The sequence below is a fragment of the Sarcophilus harrisii genome, chromosome 6, assembly GCF_902635505.1.
Source record: "Sarcophilus harrisii chromosome 6, mSarHar1.11, whole genome shotgun sequence".
Lineage (NCBI taxonomy): Eukaryota > Metazoa > Chordata > Mammalia > Dasyuromorphia > Dasyuridae > Sarcophilus > Sarcophilus harrisii.
Genome location: NC_045431.1, coordinates 4,726,138 through 4,738,337, shown reverse-complemented (window position 1 = coordinate 4,738,337; position 12,200 = coordinate 4,726,138). Strand labels below are relative to the sequence as shown.

The 12,200-nt window shown below is 37.2% G+C and overlaps 1 long non-coding RNA gene across 1 annotated transcript in view; it reads left to right on the top strand.

Annotated features, from left to right (window-relative positions):
- LOC116419870 overlaps positions 1-12,200 on the top strand; it is a 236,311-nt gene that overhangs the window by 186,823 nt on the left and 37,288 nt on the right. The gene's annotated exons all lie outside the window — the stretch shown is intronic.

Sequence of the window (12,200 nt, the reverse complement as noted above, 5' to 3'; positions counted from 1 at the left end):
TTCATCTACAAAAGAGATGCAATATCTCCCCTACTTCACAGAGTAAATAGATCCTCCTTCAAGTGAGAGAATGGGTATAAAATGCTTTATGGGGTGTGAAATGCAGTGTAAATGGCAGGTGGTTTCATAACTTAAGTACAGTACCAACATCCCCCTCAGTAAAGGACTTTGCTTAACCTAGGAGAATCTTTAGGAGGGGGTGACTTTAGCAGCTAAAAACACCATTGCTGGGCTGGCTGCTGGATCCAGTGCTAACTTGGAGCCACACAACTCTAGCCCTCGCTCACCTAATTAAATGCACAGAGAACACACATTTTGCAACTTCTATGCTTTGCCAGAGCTTTCTTGGTTTGCTTTGGAAGGATATGGAAAATAATTCCTAATTCACTTGGCTCATTGCCCCTGATCTTGCTTGGTTTTCTGATCTTATTTTCTCTCACTAGTTTAATCCCAATCAGTATTTAAATTAATATATGTTTAATGCAGATGGAGGCAAGGTATAAGAGTACTGTACCAGAATTGCAATGGTAACAGAACTCCTCCTTATCTTGACAAACCAAAAGCTAATGCAGCCAAGGATGCTGATAAGGAGACCTTCCTGACACGTCAGAATTAAAAGAGGGATTATTCCATCATCTTCAGCTTTTCCTCTTGCTGTAACTTTTATGGAAACTAAATCACCTCAGTCACTGGATCAGCAAATCTGCAGCCAGAAAGCTCAGTTGTTGGCCTGGTAAAACCTTGGCATCCCTGACAATTGACTTCTTTTGTCTTAATTTGGGTCTTGGCTGATCTTCTCTCCTCTCCCCTCGCCCCCCTGCCCCAATCAGAGAGACAAAAAGCCTGTACACTGTCAGAGAGAGATGCGGGGGATGGCACCCCACTGAGCACAGGGCATAGAGCAGTGCCTACGCCAACAGCTGGGCTTCCTGCAAGCCCCGAGCCTTTCCTAGGCTGCCAGGAGATCTCCCTTGGCACCTAAAGATCCAGAAAATTGTAGGGTGATACGGGCCCTTCCCCTCAGCAGCAGGAGACTTTGGCTACAGCTGCTGGAGGAGCAACATTGAGGTACCGACAAATGCTTTTGCCCTGAGTCTGTGCCCTTTAGAATCCTGCCAGATGTGCCCAAGACCTTCTCTGCCAATATGTCTGTGGCTTAGGGAGCCCCACTATTTCTTTCACATCATTAGGAGAATAGGATCTCATAGCTGCAGGGAATCTTCAAGCCTAGATCCCAGATGGAAGGATCCTTAGACTCCATCTGCCTCAAACCTTCATTGGACAGATGAGGGAGTTCAGGGAAGTGCCTTTCTTGTTCTTAATTAGAGACTGGCTGAGCAGAGGACCATGGGAACAAAAGCTTGTGCACCTCTTGACGCTGTGTGTATGTATGTACAGACACACAATGTGTACAGATGTATGTGCACAGGTATATGTGTGTAGATGGATGTGTTTATAGAGACATTTAAAAATCCTTGACTAGACTTGGAAAAAAAATCTCAGAATGGGTAAAAATAGAAACTGTACCTAGAAAGAAAGCCAGAGATGGACTACCCTAATTCCTTTATTTTATAGATTAGGAAATTGGGATCCAGAGAAACGCAGCACTTTACTAAGGTTATATGTCTAATTAGGGCCAGGGCCAGGATTCTAATCCAAGTTTTCTAAATTTAATAGAGCCCAAAGGCTCTAGTGAGGGACAATGAAGTAAGTCTCCCCTAATGGGATACAAGCTTCTGTAAGGCAAAGACAGTTTGATTTTTATTTTAGCTTGGGGAATAGTGTCTGACAAATAGGAAGCACTTTAAAAAACATTCACTGTGGATAGGTATAGTGATGTATACATGTAATCCCTCCTATTAGGGGAATAATATGATGAAAATATATTGGTGTATATACATAATGTATATAGATACATTTATATATACATGCATACATTAATATATACATATATTAGGTATGTATATGTGTATATATGTGCACACATACAAAAAAAGACATGTGTGATCGTGATCTCCTAAAGATCATCTGCAAAAAGAACCACATTCTTTTAAGTTTAATCGGAGCAATTATGTATATTTTCCATTGCTTTCTAAATCCAGAAATAAAAAAAAAAATTATAAAGTACTCATCTGTAGCATTTGCCAATTTCTTAGGTGTAAATACTCACACTGGACGACATTCAGCTTCACAGGGACAATATGAGCTGACTCGAGCACATTCCTTAAGGGATATGATAGCCCAAGTTTATTTCAGATTAGTCCGGCTATCTCCTTACTGTTGTATTCACCTTTGGACAGAACATTAGAATGGAATAAATGAATGAATGAGTTAAAATTAAGCACTTTCTGTATCCACAGAGCTGGAGTCTTCAGAAAGGGGGAAGAAAGTAATGAAGAACCTTGAATTCATGACATAAAGATTGAACCAAATGGAAGTGTTAGCTTGTAGAAAAGACTTATGAGGGAGATGACCACATATAAGTCAGAAGAACAGAGATCTGGGATTAAGAGTTTGGAAGCCATAAGGTCCACTTTCTTCCTTTAACAAAAGACTAAAGTGAGGTTCAGGGAATTTAATAGACCCTCTCAAGTATAAAGGCTGCCAGGTACAAGGGACATTTGATGTGCTTTGCTTTAGCATTGATAGATAAAAATTATAAAGAGTCAGTCTTTGACTTGAACTTTTAAAACAAAAAACAAAACAAAATAAAACATGTCCCAACAATAAAAGCTCTTAAAGGAGTAGAGGCAACAAGATCTTCTTCACTAGAATTTTTCAGGATAAAATTGAATAGCTATTTGTTGGTTCCGTGTAGGAGATGCGTATTCATATGTGACTGAGACATCATAACCTTGGTGCTCTTTGAACTCTGTGATTCTATGGAATTTAGTTGAGTTTCATAGTTTGCCTCCTGTATAATTAGTCATCGTGAGCTATAAGTATCTCATGTCCATATTGGCCACCAATCCAGTGTGACATATTGCACAAATTGCTTTGCTTCTTAACCTCCCTTTTTTTCCTCTATAAAATGGGACTTTAAGAGAAGAAAATACTGATGTTGACTTTTTAACAGAATATTTTCCTAAAATCTTTCCCCAAAATACATAATTGAACTTTTTCTTAAAGGAACAGTTCAAAATTGAAAACTTCTTTATAAGAACGAAAAAGAAAGTTAATAAAAGTGATAAACACATTGATTGCACACACACACACACACACACACACATGATAGATATTACTTTTTTCTGTACTTTTCTACCCAAGTAGGGAAATTCATTTTATCATTTATTCTCTGGAACCACACATGGTGATTTCTTCTGTTTTGAAAAAATTAACAAACGGTTGGATTAATATGTAACCTTTAATAGGTATTAAATTGATATTCAAAATGTAGATTGAAGCGTACTTTAAAATTTTATTATCCTTGTCTTTTTTCATTTGTGTTTTTTGGCAACATGGATAATATAGAAATGTGTTTTGCATAACCTCACCTGTATAGCATATATATGTATAGGTATATATGTATATATGTGTGTGTGTGTGTGTGTGTGTGTGTATAGTGAAGTTTCCAGGTTTTTCTGCTAGCTTGAGTGTAACAAAAGCCCTATTCAGTCAAGTCTGGGTGAGGAAATTACTTGGGGGGGAGGGGTGTTTCATAAATTCTTTATGCACATATTTCTCAACATTGCAAAACACCAACATTTTTCTCTCAGAAAATCACCACTTGGACAAATGTTTCAGTGCTGGATGTTTCTTAGATCTTGCACTCTGCCTAAAAATTACAGCTGGGTAGAAAATGAGCATGTTTATTAATCTGCACCTTACCTGCAATTTCAGTAATGAGACAGCCTTGATTTTATTTTTATTCTTGTTTTTATCAACATCTTTTCTTTTACATCGCCCTCATTTTCAAATGTATCCCTCCCATCTCCTGAGTCCACTGAGTTTTTCATCATAATGAGGATTTGAAAAGGAAAGAAGCAGTTCAACAAAGTGTTCTAGCCTAATAACTGTGTCTGACAGCTTATGCAATATTTCAATGTCCTAGTTCCCTAACTCTACAAAGGTACATTTTGTCAAGTTTTGGGAGAATAAGTTTAATCATATAATCACACTGTAATCAGTTTCTCTTGTTTTCCTTTCCATTTGCATTGTTGTAATCATTTTGTATATTGTTTTGGTGGTCCTGCTTACTTCACTTTGCATCGCTTTGCATGTCTTCCCACACATGTCTGAAATTATAATAGTTGTTATTTTTATGGTGCAGTTAGAATTCATTATGTTTGTTTACTACAATTTGTATAGCTATGATGTAGATGGGTATCTCCTGGATTTCTATTTTTTCTACTATAATGTTTCTCTTAATATTTGTTGCATATTTGACCATTTAAAAAGGATAACTGAAAATCTCTCTAAATTCATTGTATTGATTCCCCACTCTCTCCATAGTGTGTGTGTGTGTGTTTGTATTTGTGTTTATTTACCACAACCCCTCCAACATTGACTCTTTTCATCTTCTGTCACCTTTCGATATTTTCTGGATTCTAGTGCAACATCAGAGTTATTTTTGTTACTTTTATTAATGACTTGGAACAATTTTGAGAATATAACCCGTATTCCAAAGTCCATGGGTATGATTCTCTGCTCACTGATTGAGATCAATGCCCTGAGAGAGTCAAATTAATGGGCTTTGGGCCTAAAGTTACATCTAGAGTTGTTGTGAACTTTGATTTTGCACAATATTCTCAGTCCTCGCTAAAGACATTGATGTCTACCTCCATTGTGGGATTTAGTGGGTTAACCAGCAGGTCACATTGACCATCTTTTTCTTGGTATATATTTTTAGCCAGTTCTAGTCTCAATCATGCCAGCAAACGCCAGGATGTGTAGCCTCAGCAGTCAGACGTAGGAAGGAGTATTGTTACCATTCCCCCTGTCATCTCCTCTCATCTTGATCTCTGCTGTATCTATAGTTTTTTCCTCCTACTGAACCACCCAACAATGTGGACAAGGGATACACAGAATGAAGAGCCTTACAGGAGTCTCAGTGCACAATTAAAAACAATCTTCTTTCAATAACAGCAGCAACAAGGGACACGTGACTCCATTGTACTCCTTTCTAAGTTTAGATTTTAATTTCTAAACTGAGAATAGAAAATTAGCAGAGCTGGATAAAATTTTATAAATCTGAAATCATGTTATCCTATAGTAATCCAGTTTAGTCCTCTTACTTTACAGATAAGGAAACTGAGCCTAAAACACAAAGTGATTTGCTCAAAGTCACATGGTTCCTACTTCTAAGAAAAAATAATCTTTGAATACAGATTTTTTTTTCACTCCTAGAACCAATATAGTACATTGCTTAATAAGGGCAGGAACACATTTTTCTTTTGATATGACTAAATTTATTGAATCTTCAGAGGAATAAATGGGTCACCATCACCGTCTTCATATATCTTAAGGGTTGCCATATTGAAACAAGATTTGATTAGTTCTCTTTTATTCTAGAGGGCAGAATTAGAATCATGGGTGAAAGTTGCAGTGAAATAAAATTCAGCTAAATATAAGGAAGGACTCCTTAGGCCAAAAGCATTAACAATTCAAATGCTTTGCTGAAGGAGGATCAAATGAGGAAATATATATATATATATATATATATAAAATGCTTACTATGGTACCTGTCATGGATTAGGTGCTTGTTCCCCTAGTGAGCTTTAAGCTCACAAATTCTTTGATAACTTGGGATCATAGAGGACATTCTCTAGTTCTGGTCATTAGCTTGGACTAGGTAATCTTAAAGACCCAGCACTGGGGCTTGATGATTTCAGTATAAAAACATCACAGAATATTGAAATTGGAAGAGCACTTAGAAGTTAAGATGTAGAAGCTGATTTTGTAGTCCTGCTTTATGAGAGTTGGTGATTCTCTTTAAGATTTCAGAATTGTCTTTATGTTTAGTGGATGGGACAGAGCAGAGCTCTCTTAATATGGTTTAGCATTCTAATTGATGTGCTTTCACTGAATCCCTTGACTCCTGAAAGAATATACTTATTAGCAATGTAAAACATTCGACTTTGTGCTCTAAGTAGGACAGGCAAGGGACATAAATCATGAAGCTCTTTAGCATCCACTGGCATAATGCTTTATTGGAGATTATTTCTTTTTACCTTTTTAACTTCTAGGAAGAATGACAAATACTACTTGACACAGTCATGTCCCATTTATGCCCATGTCTACAAGGTCACATTTTCATAACCTTGCATATTTCCTGAGAGTGTTTTCTGGGCTTAGAGAAGCTGTTTCTAGTCTATTTCTGGATAGGAGAAGTCACGATTATTTTCATATCCCTGAGTGATAACACATGACAACGTTGAAGGCGATGTAATTAACTGTAAATTTATCTGGCAAACAACATCCTTTTTATTACTTTTAAATTCATTAATTTATTATAAAGTTTACAAAGCACTTTCCTAATATAATAACCCTTAGAAATAATTATAACAATGATTACCTCCAGAAGAGAAAACTGAAACTCAAAGAAAATAATTTGTACCAAGCTAAGAAAATATTGAAAGTAAGATAAAGGAGGAACATTAGAAAGGACTTTGGAGATCATCCATCTATACCTTATGATCTGTTCATTTAAACACTGGTGTCTGAAAACATTAGGTGATTTTCTAGGGTCCCATGGATTTTAAATTACAGAGCTGGAATTAAAATTCTGTTGCTATGATTCCAAATCCACTAGGCTTTCCACTATATTCTTCATTATCCATTGGCAGAGGCTCTCCCAACTCTATATAATCTTCATTTATCATTTTTTAAAAAATTTACAACTTGTTCATCTCTAAGATATGGTAAAGTAAGATGACTGTTCTAGACTCTCTGTCTCTGTCTCTCTCGATCTCTTTCAGTATCTCTCTGACTCTCTCTCTCTCTCTCTCTCTCTCTCTCTCTCTCTGGTGTGCATTGATATGTACATAGTTACTCAAAGGGGGAATAGGTTAAAATGATAGAAGCAAAATAAGAGTGAGATTGTTTAAGGAAATAAGAAGTGGGAGAAAACATTGTAACTTCTATAAAGTGCTTAAAATGACCCAATGCTTAAGATTACCCTTTTTTGCAACTTCTTTTCAAGTTCAAGAATATCATTTTTTATCTTATCCTGATTTCACCCTTTACTAGTATTGGGGTGGGAATGAAAAACATTTTCCCCACATCTCCTTGGCTATAGCCAACATCAGTCTGTCTTCTGAGAGTCTACTTATCATCCGTCATGAGCGGAGCAGTTACAAGGTTGCATTCCTCTGGACAGGACAAGGCTGGTACAGCCAATTTCATCCCCTCAGACTTTTCCTACACTGTCAAACCCATGTGATCAGAGAAGATGAAGGAAAGATAGAAAAGAGAGAGTGCAGCATGCAGTCCGAGGAGGGGTGAACTTGGCATCCAGAGAGCTCCTGGCATTTTGTAGTTCGATGCCAATTGACGGTGAACTTGAGCAAGGTGCTTGTTTTCCACAAGCTTCAGTTTCCTCAATGGTAAAAGATGACAGGAACATTCAATCACTTCCCTCAAGGGCTATTGTAAGGGTCAGCTAATGAACCATCAAGGGCAATTAGAAATATGAATTTCTGGCAATCTCTCATACAAGGGGACAAGAATAAAGAGATAATTAATCAGGGTGACATTCCCTACTTTGCAACTTTACTTTGGCATCAAGTATATTTTGTCTGAGTCTGGATGAAGTAGCAGATATTTGCTCTGCTCAAAACCCCTTGGGGTTCAGGTGACTTGGGTTTAAATGCCCCTTCTGAAACTTGCTAGATATGAGACATACCATTCTTGGAATCCCAGAAGCCATTCCACACATAATATTACATGTGATAATCAAAGAAAGACTTATTCAGTGCTACTGATCCATGACCAGGCTTGTCCCAACCCAGCTCCTCTCCACAATATCTCTGAAAAGGGGCTGGACATCGCGTCCTGCACAGTGACATGATTACTTTTTGACGTGGTCTTTTCTATATTTAGGTAATGTTGCAATAAAACTCTTATTAGGAGAATTTTGTGTCTCCAAAATGTGTCCATCTTAAAGTTGATCCTGGTTCTGACCTTGGGGCCAAAGAAATCAGATCTAGCCTCTAGCCAAAGATGAGAACTTTAAAAATTCAAAGACTATTAGTGTGTTCTTTCTGAATACGAAGCCCCTATTCCTTCATTCATGGCTCATGTGCCAGGGATTTCCAGCATCTCAAAGATCCAAACCCTCAGCCAAAGCACATTCGTAGCTTTCCCTCTCATTTAGCAATTCTATAATTGAGTGAATTTGGGAACACTATTGCACCCTAATCTCTCATTTGCAAATTACAAATGAATTTAAAAAGATGTTTGGGAAGAGTTTGGGGAGAATTTTAGAAGAGGCTGCCTGCTGTTCTACAGTATGAGGAGTCTGCAGATAATGAGCCTTTTCCTTTCCTTCTTAAATAGGAACAGACCTGTAGGACTAGATGCATCTTGCTCTGAGTATCTCCCATTAATACTAGATGTGTAGTGAGTTTGAAAAGTAAAATGCTCTAGAATTGTAGAGGAAGCTAAAGAGTCCTTTACCTTTGATAACAAGTGAATTTGAGAAGAAGCTTTAGGCATTTGAAGAACTGTCTTGTACAGAACTTCTTTTGGCTTCATTTTTCTACTAAACAAATGAGTGGTTGGACTCAATAAGCTAGAAAGGACCAGAGAACTTAATATTCTATGTTTGAAAGAATCTTCCGGTTTTGACAATTGACATTCTATCATCTAAGTTCCTTTTTGAACTCTAGCACTTTATATATCTTTAAAATTCTTTTCAGGGTCTAAGATTCTATAAACTTAGAATTGTTCTGTACTCTTTAGATTAGAACTGGTGCTTAGAACTGGTTTGTGTGATATCTTAGAGCTCGAAAATTATATTACTGAAAACATCCTTTAGTAAGTAGAACTGCCAAAAGTGGAATGGGCTTCTGTTCAAATAGTATACTTCCTGTCGTCGTGACTCAAGCAGGGACTATATTATCATTTTTAATGTATTCGGTAGAAACTTTAGAAGGAAATTTGACAGGATGACTTCTGAGCTTTTTTCCAGATCCATGATCATGTGATAACTTTGAACACATGCCCTAAGACAAAGCTTCTTCAGGACCAGGAGATCATTATATACTTCAACAACAATACTATATGATGACCAGTTCTGATGGACCTGGCCATCCTCAGCAACGAGATCAACCAAATCATTTCCAGTGGAGCAGTAATGAACTGAACCAGCTACGCCCAGAGAAAGAACTCTGGGAGATGACTAAAAACCATTACATTGAATTCCCAATCCCTCTATTTATGCCCACCTGCATTTTTGATTTCCTTCACAAGCTAATTGTACAATATTTCAGAGTCTGATTCTTTTTGTACAGCAAAATAACGTTTTGGTCATGTATACTTATTGTGTATCTAATTTATATTTTAATGTATTTAACATCTACTGGTCATCCTGCCATCTGGGGGAGGGGGTGGGGGGTAAGAGGTGAAAAATTGGAACAAGAGGTTTGGCAATTGTTAATGCTGTAAAGTTACCAATGCATATTACCTATAAATAAAAGGCTATTATATATATATATATATATATATATATATATATATATATATATGACAAAGCTTCTTAAACTGTGGGTTGTGACTCCACCCAGAATCATGTAACTGATTGTGGGGGTCATGAAAAACTTAGCAACACTGAAAGTTATCAAGCATTCACAAGATTTAATTCTTTATATAAAAATAAACAAGCACATCCATCTCATTTATATATAAATGTGCTTTCTAATTGTATCTTTACCCAAGAACTGCTTGAAAAGGAATTTCTTTAGGATTTATTATTAGCAAATGTTTGGTTTGCATGCCTGTTTTATATACCTATATACTTGGGGTTCAGTAAAAATGTCTTGGGCAAAAAGGGGTTGTGAGTGAAAAAAGTTTAAGAAGTCCTGCTCTAAAAACCATTTAGTCCCTCTCTCTAACTTTTTGGAAATTTTTTTTTAATGAAGTAGAATAATTTCAATAACCCACCCTACTTGCCCCAGAGAAAGATGGAGAAGATAAGGGATAAGAGTGAAAGTACTTTTCTATGCTCTTAGCCACAGTGATAGAAGATAGTACTGGTAAATGCTATATGAGGCTGTGCTTGTATTACAGGGGTAAAATATGGAGGATAGTCCCGATTATTCATTATACTTTGGGGGGGGGTTAAAGAGAGAGATCCCCTTAAGAGTACAAAAACCAGGAATAATATAGGAGTTGCAGATTCTTGATAGTGGAATTCTTAGACAAAGAGGGAGCCAATACATAGGAATAATGGCGGACAGATCCTCAGTGAGGAAAAAGAAGCCTGGATGGACCTTGACCTCCATAGGTAGGTTGATGAGGCAGATTTGTGAGAAGGCTTTTGACTTTTTAGAAAGGCCTCCAGGCATTTTTTTTCTCTTGTGGGCAGTGCTGCTAGCACTGGAAAAATATATTTTTGAAAAAGCATGAGTTCCCAGGAGGTGAGGCTAATTATAATTATGGGTTGTAGACACATAAGCTACAAACGGATTCTCAGTAGAAGTGCCCAAGAGTAACTTGATTTTTTAAAATCTAAAGCTTCAGTTCTGAGTCATGTGATGACATAGGATCTCTCTTCCTCCTCCTCCCATCCCCCTTATCTATCTGTAATGATGGCATTGTAGAAATCCATTATTTATCATCTCTAGCTTATGGCCTGGTGGATAGAGAGCAGCCTTTAGAACCAAGGACACTTGGCTCTATCTCTAACACATTACTGTTTATGAAACCCTAGTCAGTTCTTTGGTTTTTAGCCTCTTAGCTTGTGAAGACTTGACTTTGATGGAAGGACGAGGATGTGCGGACTTCCTTGAATTGGGAGTTCCTCACACTAAGGAAGAACAGTCTGGGGCTTGTTCCTGAGGAAGAAAGGAAAAGCAAAAGCAGGGCCAGACTTGCTAGTGGCTCTACACCCATAGCCAGTAGGTAGCAGAGACCAGCACCCAAGCCTTGCCAGCTGAGCTTAGCTCTCTGTCCCCTCTGCCAGAGTGGCCTTTATGTTTGTCTGATAATCAGGATGCTGGCTAACATTTCTATGGCACTTTAAAGTTACGTGACCTATATATCTCTACCGATATCCACATGTGTAATCGAATGTGAGCCTCACAAACCTACGAGGCAGCCATTTTACTGTTGACTTTTGATAGATAGAGGCAGGCAGAGGTTAAATGACTTGACCTACATCAGAAAGGTAAAAGTGAGGCAAAATATTTGAATTTTGGTTGTTCTGACTATTGATTCAGCACTGAACTCATTGTACCACTTAACTACCCTATGTCCAGACCTATGCCATTTATATACACAGACGCGTGTGTATGTAAGTATAGACACAATATGATGTAAATAGCCACAAAATATGTGATATGTATATATAAATAAACAACTGCAGACATATATCTATAACATGCCTCAATATACACATGGGGTGAGTACATATCTACATCTGGATGTGTGGTCTTAGTTTATTACTTTAAACATTTACATACATATTACTGCTATTCCATATTCCTCCTTTTCTGTCTCTGGAAATAAGAAAATAATCTATGTACACCTTGATAATATTCTAATTGTACACTATTTCAGAGTCCAATTCTTTTTGTGCAGCAAAATAACTGTTTGGACATGAATACTTATTTTGTATTTAATTTATACTTTAACATATTTAACATGTATTGACCAACCTGCCATATTGGGGAGGGGTTGGGGGAAGGAAGGGAAAAATTGGAACAAACGATTTGGCAATTGTCAATGCTGTAAAATTATCCATGCATATAACTTGTAAATAAAAAGCTATAATAAAAAAATAAATATGCTCTTTAAAAAAAAAGTGTCTTGCTGTATCCTTCTCTTGTTTGTTTTTACAAATGAGGAAACCAAGACAAACAGGGTTAAGTGACTTTCCCAGAGTCACACAGCTAATGTCTGAGGCCAGATCTGAACTCGGGAACATGAATTTCTGACTCCAGACCTGGAGCTCTATTCACTTCACCACTTAGCTGCCATTATATGCTCTTCTGGGAAACTTATAAAACTCTGATCTCTGAGAACATAAAGTGGCAGGTTAT